This window comes from Apodemus sylvaticus, chromosome 8 (genome assembly GCF_947179515.1).
Source record: "Apodemus sylvaticus chromosome 8, mApoSyl1.1, whole genome shotgun sequence".
In the NCBI taxonomy this organism is placed as follows: Eukaryota; Metazoa; Chordata; class Mammalia; order Rodentia; family Muridae; genus Apodemus; species Apodemus sylvaticus.
The window spans coordinates 63422369-63432319 of record NC_067479.1 but is presented as its reverse complement, the minus strand read 5'-3'; positions in this window follow the sequence as shown (position 1 = coordinate 63432319).

Here is a 9951-nt window from a genome sequence, read left to right as displayed (position 1 = left end):
ATACATTAATTGCCTATTCTTTAAATTAGTTGCTAAAATATTTACAGTCTACATTGCTAATTAGTGTCTCCCATAAAATAAAGTTGCACATCACATATACAAGCATTCAAACGCCTTTCCAGTTACTTCCCTGCCCCTCTAGTTGGTCTCTGTGCTATTGTTATTACGCCATTTTACTTAAATGTTGTTTTAAGTTCCATAGGAAGTTGGGCTTATTTTTAAACAATTATCTTTCAATGATACCTTATGCTTGCCTATATATTATATTACCTTTCTTTTGTGTTGACCCAGATGTCTGTGCAGCATCACAACCCTTTGGCACAAAGACTAACCTCCCTCAATATCCATGCAGTGCTTGCCTGCTGAGTGATGTTCCCACAACTTTCGTATGTTGAAAAGTCTTTTGTTTGCCTGCATTTTAAAAGATAGTTTTTCTGGGTGCTCTGGCTTGAATATGTTATGTCCCCCCAAAGATTCATGTGCCGGAAGCTTGGCCTTTAGTAAAGGCATGGTGAGGTGTTATGGGGGCAATGATTGACACTTGTCTCATGGGCATGGGTTTGGTCTCAGGGCCTGACTTAGTTACTACACAAAAGAGCTGGTAGGTGAAGAGGCCACCCCACGTGTCTGGGCTCCTCCGAAGCTTCCACTCACTATTGTGTATGTTGTGCCTTTGCCATGGGATGTTCTCTACCGTGGGGCATTATCTGCCATTGAAAGTCCTCTGCCACGAGGCATCCTCTGCCACGGGGCATCCTCTGCCACGGGATGTCCTCTGCCACAGGGCATCCTCTGCCACAGGGGCATCCTCTGCCACAGGGCATCCTCTGCCACAGGGCATCCTCTGCCAGGGGATGTCCTCTGCCACAGGGCATCCTCTGCCACAGGGCATCCTCTGCCAGGGGATGTCCTCTGCCACAGGGCATCCTCTGCCACAGGGCATCCTCTGCCACGGGGCATCCTCTGCCACGGGCATCCTCTGCCACGGGGCATCCTCTGCCACAGGGCATCCTCTGCCACGGGGCATCCTCTGCCACGGGGCATCCTCTGCCACGGGGCATCCTCTGCCACAGGGCATCCTCTGCCACAGGGCATCCTCTGCCACAAGGGCATCCTCTGCCACGGGGCATCCTCTGCCACAGGGCATCCTCTGCCACGGGGCATCCTCTGCCACGGGATGTCCTCTGCCACAGGGTATCCTCTGCCACGGGGCATCCTCTGCCACGGGATGTCCTCTGCCACAGGGCATCCTCTGCCACGGGGCATCCTCTGCCACAGGGCATCCTCTGCCACAGGGCATCCTCTGCCACAAGGGCATCCTCTGCCACGGGGCATCCTCTGCCACAGGGCATCCTCTGCCACAGGGCATCCTCTGCCATGGGGCATCCTCTGCCACGGGGCTAATATGGGACTTCCAGGTGCTTTTTAATATTTTCAAATACTAACAGCCAAGGAGAAGGCGCAGCAGGTAAGAAAGACTCTCTGCTTGGTGTACAACTACAAGGACTGGAGAAATTCTCAACACCCACTTCAAAAAAAATCAAAGAATGACCACACAACCTGAGCCTGTAACGGCAGCACTATGGAGGGTGGAGACAGGAGGATAGCTGTGGCTTAGTAATCACAGCCTCACCCCAGGTTCAATGAGAGACCCTGTCTCAAGGGAAGAAGGTAGAGAGTAGTCATAAACCAGGGTGCTCACTGTTCCCCTCAGGTCTCCACACACAATGGGCAATGAGAATTGCCCACCCCTACACACAGACACACACACACACAAATTAATTAATATGTAAAACAATGATCAGAAGCCTGGCTAGGTTTGCCCAGTGTGCTGTCTTTGTGTTGCCTCTGGCTGGGGATCTTGGGCCATTTGACACAACGTGCTATGGCTTCTGTTAAATTTGGAAAGTGTCCAACCATTATTCCTCCAAATCGGTTTTCTAGCTCCTCACTTCGGAGACTGGCTGCTTTTAAGTCCTGCACTTGGTGTTGCTTCCGAGGTTGCTGCTCTTGTTTACTTGGAGTTTTTCTCCCCTTCTCCCTTAGGAGAGTTCATGCTGGCACACCCCACGCTTGCTGTAGCCTCTCCCTGCAGTGTCCAGCTGACTGCTGTTCCTATCTCCTGCCTTTTGTTTCTCACACGTTGCCTCTTGCAGCGTTCTGTCTTCAGTTTGAGCCTTTTAAAGATTTTCTCTTTTCTCTTCACATTCTCACTTTCCTCTTGGTGGTAGTGGAGGAGGAGGGGGAGGAGGAGGAGGAGGAAGAAGAAGAGGAGGAGGAGGAGGAGGAAGAGGAGGAGCTTTTTTTTTTTTAAAGCTCTTTTAATGTTATCAGTTTCATCAGGCCTGTCATTTCTGGTTGTTTCTATTGATTGATGTTTTTTTCTGGCTATAGGTTGTATGGTCTTGTTTTTACCCCCCAGGCTACTTACATGTGGGAGGAGTCCTTCCTAGTCTGGCTGGTGAGAGTAGAATCTTTCTGTCCCTGTGAGCGTTCAGGAGACCAACAACTAGTCTCCTGCCTTCTCCAGTGCTCTCTTCACAGAATCAACATTTACACACACATGCATGCATACATGCACACACACATGCATGCATGCACACACACATGCATACATGCACACACATGCATACATGCACACACACATACACACATACACACATGCATATATGCGCACACACATGCATGCACACACACACATGAATGCATGCGCACACACACACACACACACACACACACACACACACACAATATGTGTGCAGCAATGCTTAGCTGATACTCCAGAAGAACTTCAGATCCCACGCCCAGGCCCTCAGCCCTGCCAGCCTCTGGTCAGCCTCCTTTCCTGGCTTGCTTTGTCCTTCCTGAACTGGGACTCCTCTCCTCAGAGTCCCCCTAGTCTCTGTGGGTTTCCACCGCCCCCTCCCACCTCACCGGCTGCTGTTAGAAACCTTAGTAGCACACAGGGCTCCCCAGAGGAGTGTCCCTTTTAGTTAGCATCCTGTGCTCTGTTGCTCAATGTCTGAACACCTTTGTTCTTTTATTTCTTCCCCAGTTTTGCAGGCATGTGAGGCAGGAGGGTAGCTATGATCCTCAAGGCTTCATCAAGAGCAGAGGGGGGTTCTGTTTTCTACATAGGCTGTTGTTTGAGTGGATCCAGGCTCGTTGCATTCAGCCATGTGTCCTGTGGAGAACTGGTTTTTTTTTTTTTATTCATTTGTTTCATTTTTTTGTTTTGTTTTGTTTTTGCTTTTTGGTTTTTTGAGACAGGGTTTCTCTGTGTAGCCCTGACTGTCCCGGAACTCACTCTGTAGACCATTCTGGCCTTGAACTCAGAAATCTGTCTGCCTCTGCCTCCTAAGTGCTGGGATTAAAGGTGTGTGCCACCACTGCCCGACTTTTTTGTTTTGTTTTGTTTTTTTGGTTTTTTGTTTGTTTTTTGGTTCTGTGGATAACTGGACAGTGACCAGACATTTGGAAGACTGAGCCTCTTTCCCATTTAGCTGTCACTTCTCTTCACCAGCTACAGAATCCGGGCAATAGTAACAGACTTTCCCTGGGTTGGGATGGATGCAGTCTAAAAGTGTGTTCACATGCAGAAGTAAAACTGTGGCCTGTGCTTCTTGAACATTATACTCAGTGGACCCCAGGTCAGGTGAGCAGGGTGACTCCAGTCCAGAGAGCTGAAGAAGGGCTGAGGAGCCATTTTTAATACCTGACTTTTAGTTCGGTTCAAATTGCACCTAAACCCCCCTCAAAAGAAACCCTGTAAACCTCAGTTCCTAATACAGATCTATGACTCCATAAAGACTTTTCCAAATACAACTTTAATGTCCACCCTGTCTCTTCAGATTGCATTCTGTCATATCGTTCACCTTACGATGGAATGGCTGTCCTCCTTTGAGCCCCCTTTAAAGGCGTGGCACTGGGAGGTGTTGCTACTAAATGTGTGGAGGGCGGGTGTCAAAAGGAGGCAGGCACTCTTCTCTGCCTTCACCTTGGCCTTGGGGTCAGGAAGCCTGCCAGGTGCCACAGTACTGCCTCACAGGCTTTCCATCTTTTCCCTTCTGCCATCTCCCACAGCCATTGGAGAGCAGTGGTGTCGGTAGGACTTTGACACTCCATTTGGAGACTTAGGATTCATGTTCCTTTATCTCTAAATCTGGCCTGGCTTGGGACTGCCTCAGCTGATAGGGGGGTCAGCAGGGGTAGGGGTGGGGCAGTGAGATGTCAGGTGCTTTCTGAGCCTGTCAGCAAAGGCTGTGCTGCTTGTGCCTTTGTATGTGTGTGTGTGTGTGTGTGTGTGTCTGAAGTGTGAATGTTCCTTCCTGGATCCCAAACTGATGTATAAGAAGTCCCATCTCCTCTGAAGCCATGCGGAAAGGAAAGCAACACACACACACACACACACACACACACACACACACACACACACACACGTAGTATACACACACATGTAGTACACGCACACATAGTCAGCAGGTGCAGCCTGGCCTGCCCCAGAACAAACACTGGTGCCAGACACGTGGGCAAAGCAGCTACCATGGGCACCACTGTGTATGGATGTAAACAGTAGGAGTGCACCCCTTCCAAAGCCCTACTGGTCCAGCAGAATTCAGGAGTAAATGGTTTCAGAACCAACTGAGACAGGTGGTCTAAGCAGGCATGCTGGATGAAGGATGCATTCATTTCCCATTAGTCTGTCTGTAAAGGCTCCTCTAAAACTGCCAAGAAGCCAGCCGGCTTTCTGATTATCAGCCCTGCACACAAGCAAGAACTAGTGTTCAGGTAAGCCCTTGATTTGCTCTGGGTAAACAGCATTGGGAAGCAAGGCCACAGAGGCAGCCCTCTTCTTCTTCTTTTTTTTTTCTTTATTGATATATTTTTTATTTACATTTCAATGATTTCCCCTTTTCTGGGTCCCCACTCCCCACAAGTCCCATAAGCCCTCTTCCCTCCCCCTGTTCCTCCATCTACCCCTTCCCACTTCCCTGTTCTGGTATTCCCCTATACTGTTGCACTGAGTCTTTCCAGAGCCAGGGGCCACTCTTCCATTCTTTTTGGACCTCATTTAATATGTGGATTATGTCTTGGGTATTCAAAGTTTCTAGGCTAATATCCACTTATCAGTGAGTGCATACCATGATTGATCTTTTGAGACTGGGTTACCTCACTTAGTATGATGTTCTCCAGCTCCATCCATTTGTCTAAGAATTTCATGAATTCATTGTTTCTAATGGCTGAATAGTAAGTACTCCATTGTGTAAATATACCACATTTTTTGTATCCATTCCTCCGTTGAGGGATACCTGGGTTCTTTCCAGCTTCTGGCTACTACAAATAGGGCTGCTATGAACATAGTGGAGCATGTGTCCTTATTGCATGCTGAAGAATTCTCTGGGTATATTCCCAGGAGTGGTATAGCAGGGTCCTCAGGAAGTGTCATGCCCAGTTTTCTGAGGAACCGCCAGACTGATTTCCAAAGTGGTTGCACCATCTTGCAATCCCACCAGCAATGGAGGAGTGTTGCAATTAGACAACATAAGGAGATCAAAGGGATACAAATTGGAAAGGAAGAGGTCAAAATATCACTATTTGCAGATGATATGATAGTATACTTAAGTGACCCAAAAAACTCTACTAGAGAACTCCTATAGCTGATAAACAACTTCAACAAAGTGGCTGGCTACAAAATCAATTCAAGCAAATCAGTAGCCTTTCTATACTCAAAGGATAAGCAGACTGAGAAAGAAATTAGGGAAATGACACCCTCCACAATAGCCACAAACAGCATAACGTATCTTGGGGTGACTCTAACCAAACAAGTGAAAGATCTATATGACAAGAACTTCAGATCTCTGAAGAAGGAAATGGAAGATCTCAGAAAATGGAAAAATCTTCCATGCTCATGGATTGGCAGGATTAATATAGTTAAAATGGCCATCTTGCCAAAGGCAATCTACAGATTCAATGCTATCCCCATAAAAATCCCAACCCAGTTCTTCATAGAGCTGGAAAGAGCAATTCTCAAATTTATCTGGAAAAACAAAAAACCCAGGATAGCTAAAACTGTTCTCAACAGTAAAAGAACTTCAGGGGAATTCAGTATCCCAGACCTCAAACTTTACTACAGAGCAATAGTGATAAAAACTGCATGGTATTCGTACAATGTCAGGCAAGCAGATCAATGGAATAGGATTGAAGACCCAGAAATGAACCAACACACCTATAGTCACTTGACCTTCAACAAAGGAGCTGAAAGCATCCAGTGGAAAAAAGATAGTCTTTTCAACAAATGGTGCTGGCTCAATTGGAGGTCAGCATGCAAAAGAATGCGAATCGATCCATTCTTATCTCCTTGTACTAAGCTCAACTCCAAATGGATCAAGGACCTCCACATAAAACCTGACACACTGAAACTAATAGAAAAGAAACTGGGGAAGACCTTTGAGGACATGGGCACAAGGGAAAAGTTCCTGAATAGAACACCAATAGCTTATGCTCTAAGATCAAGAATTGACAAATGGAACCTCATAAAACTACAAGGTTTCTGTAAGGCAAAGGACACTGTCAACCAACAGATTGGGAAAGGATCTTCACCAACCCTAAATCCGACAGAGGGCTAATATCTAATATATACAAAGAACTCAAGAAGGTAGAACCCAGAGAACCAAATAACCCCATTAAAAAGTGGGGTATGGAGCTAAACAAAGAATTTTCACATGAAAAACTTCGGAGGGCCGAGAAACACTTTAAGAAATGTTCAGCATCATTAATCATTAGGGAAATGCAAATCAAAACAACCCTGAGATATCACCTCACACCAGTCAGAATGGCTAAGGTCAAAAATCAGGAGACAGCAGGTGTTGGCGAGGATGTGGCAGCCCTCTTCTTAACTGTCTCTGTTCTTCTTTAAGGAACCACTATTCACTGTTTCTGACCCCTCCCCTTCACAGTTCCCATATAAGCAAATTGTTCCTTTAGGCCCTAGAGAGTCAAAGATGGATGCTTATTAATTACACTTTGCATTTTCTTTATGCAGATGCTTTGAGTTCTAGGGCTTTGCAGACCTAGACCCTAGAGCAATGACCCTCCACAGTTAGCGAATTCCTAGAGATAACAGACAGCTCACCTGTGATGTACCTTTCATATGCAAACCTTTCCCCGGAGCTCAACCTTAATCACCTCCTTTGTGAGCATCAGCACTCCAGGTTGCTATCTACCTGTCCTTATTAACTCAGGACCAGGTGTCCGCCCCCACCCACCCCCACCCTCAACACAGGGACAGGTTCTTATACCCAGAGCCTGCCATAGAGCCTACTTCCCCTACCTGTTCCCTCCTTCGCTGATGGTGGAATCCCTTGCCCATAGCTAGCCTATTCTGCCTTTGCCTCGTGTATAACCAAAGCACACCCCTGCCCCTAGACTCTTCCTGGCATAATGTTCCCCTCACCTCTCACTAAGACTAACAAGCTGTCTTCTGCACTGCTGGCTTTACTATAGCTCAAATGTTTTACTAAGCACTCTGCTTTTAAAAGAATCGTAATCATTCATTTGTGTGTGTGTGTGTGTGTGTGTGTGTGTGTACAAACCACTGGTGTCAGTTCTCTCCTTTCACTGCATGTGCTCCAGGAGCCAAGCTCAGGTTGTCAGGCTTGGTGGGAACAGAATGAAAGGTCTTATTGTATGGAAACTTGCTATTTTACGATAGGGGCGGGGCAGGCAACTAAGAACAGCAGGATTGGGAAACTTACATTTCCTAGTCTGAGCACTATGAGGTCTGGTCATCCTGTGAAACAGCCAGCAGGCATCCCTACTTTTCTGCACATGTGATATGCCTCAAAAAAAAAAAAAAAACAAAACAAAAAAAAACCCAGAATGCAAAATAATAGTATTTTGAGTCCACCCACTAAGGTAATCCCATAAGCTAAACAAACAAGAAGTGTCCTCAGCCTGCTCTGCTGTGATTGCTGGCTGGTGACAAAGCTCTGAGATCAGATCTCTATCAGGCTGAATGTCACCATTGTCATCATCTTCCTGACACTCCTCGCCTAGGACTCAGGTGTCCTTACCTCAGCAAACGCTTCTTTTCCATGCTCTGTTATTACTTCACCGTTTGCACTCACTTCCACTCTACCTAGGCATTTTGAAACAGGATGACGAGAAAGAAATATATTTCTTTGACCCAGTCATTCTTACAGTGTTCTCTCTCTCTCTCTCTCTCTCTCTCTCTCTCTCTCTCTCTCTCTCTCTCTCTCTCTCTCTCTCTCTCTCTCTCTCTCTCTCCAGCTCTCCCTTTCTTCCTTCTGAGTTTCATGTAGTCCAGGCTAATCTTGAACTCACTATGTAGCTGAGGCTGACTGACCTCAAATTCTTGATCCTCCTGCCTCTGACTTTGGAATGCTAGGATTACAGGCATGAGGCACCACGCCCGGCTGGTTTGTTGATTCCTTTATCAGAATTCAAGAGTTTAGTAGTAACCAATTAAGCACAGCATTTCCAAGGAGTGGGGTGGCAGCATGCTCTTTTCAGGGAGAACTAACCACTGTTCTGAGTGGGAGCAAGCAAGCTAAGTTAGAAAACATGTTCCTGCCTGGGCCTCTCCTGATCCTTTTACAGAACAAGGTCCTTCATTTCAGGGGTCATAGATGAGTCCCTGGACCTGGCTGGAACCAACCAGGCCCCATGGTTAAGATTTCCATAACCAGCCAGTTGTACTGGGTTTCTAGCACCCAGGCAGTCCTCCTTCTTCTCGGTCATCTCTCAGAATCTACTGGGAGGCAGGGTTGGTCAGGCAAGTGACCGGAGAACCGGTGCTTGGGGCTGGGGGCGTTGCCATAGGAACCAGGGGTGTCTGGAACTTTTAGAAAACATTGTTTTGATATTCTACTCTTATATTACAGAAGAGTCATCCAAGGCCCACTTTCTTCACACCCAGGAACAATTCCTTTCCAGAGAGAGGACCTTTGACCCTGTGACCTGTGACCTGTGAGCTTGCTGCGGTCTGCTCAGCTTCAGGGACATCTCAGATCCTAGCTGTTAGTTTTCATCCCTAAAGTTGTTCAGAATTAGGAACCTCGACGGGTTTATCATCAACGGCTTTGAAAGATTTCCAATGGATTGACAAAGAGGAACTCTCTAGGGCAGTGAATTGTAGGGAAATGGGGGCTGCTAACTCTGGACCAGTTAGGGATGAGGGGAATGGGGGAAAGTATTGGGGGGGGGAGAGGAAGGAGGTATGGGGGACAGGGGGAAGGAAGGAGGAAGACTGAATGACAAAGGGAAAGAAAAAACAGAAGTCACCAGAGATTCGCGATGAAGACAGTAAGCAGGTGGCTGGTCTAGCTCCAGCTGCTCTTGGCCCATTTGATTTCAGTGTCAGGACAAGTCTTGACCTCTGGATGAAAAACGTTCTGCTGAGATGTCCTGAAGTTAGAGAGCTAAGGGACAAGGAGAGTGAATCTCAGAGGTTGGTAAAATGCCCTCTCCTGAGCCTGTGAGAACCAGGGAGCTAAAGTGTGACAGCAAGAGGAGCCAGGTGGGGTCTTGGCTTCACCACCTGTAGACATGGCCTGGCCTCCCTCCTCTGGGAAATGGCCCTGTACTAAGCTCATCATGGACTTCCCAGAGACGGTGTGGGAACAGAATGGAGCAAGTCAATAGTAACCAGCGTGTGAGCTGTCAATCAAATACAGACTGATCACTCCAGCTTAGATCAAGGGACAAATAGCAATGGGAGACATTTGCTCTAAGTGACTGTGCTGGAGCAACCAAAGGAGACCTGTCTGCTCCCCCTCCCCCCCCTAAAGACTGAGAAACTGCAGTGCTTAGTGCCTGCTCAGTCTGAAGCTCATAGTGGGTGCTGCTGCCTTGGTGACATGGGACCCTGAAAAGCCAGCTTTGACTCTTTTTGTCTGTCCTCCTCTCCCCAGGTCTCTAATGCCACAGAAA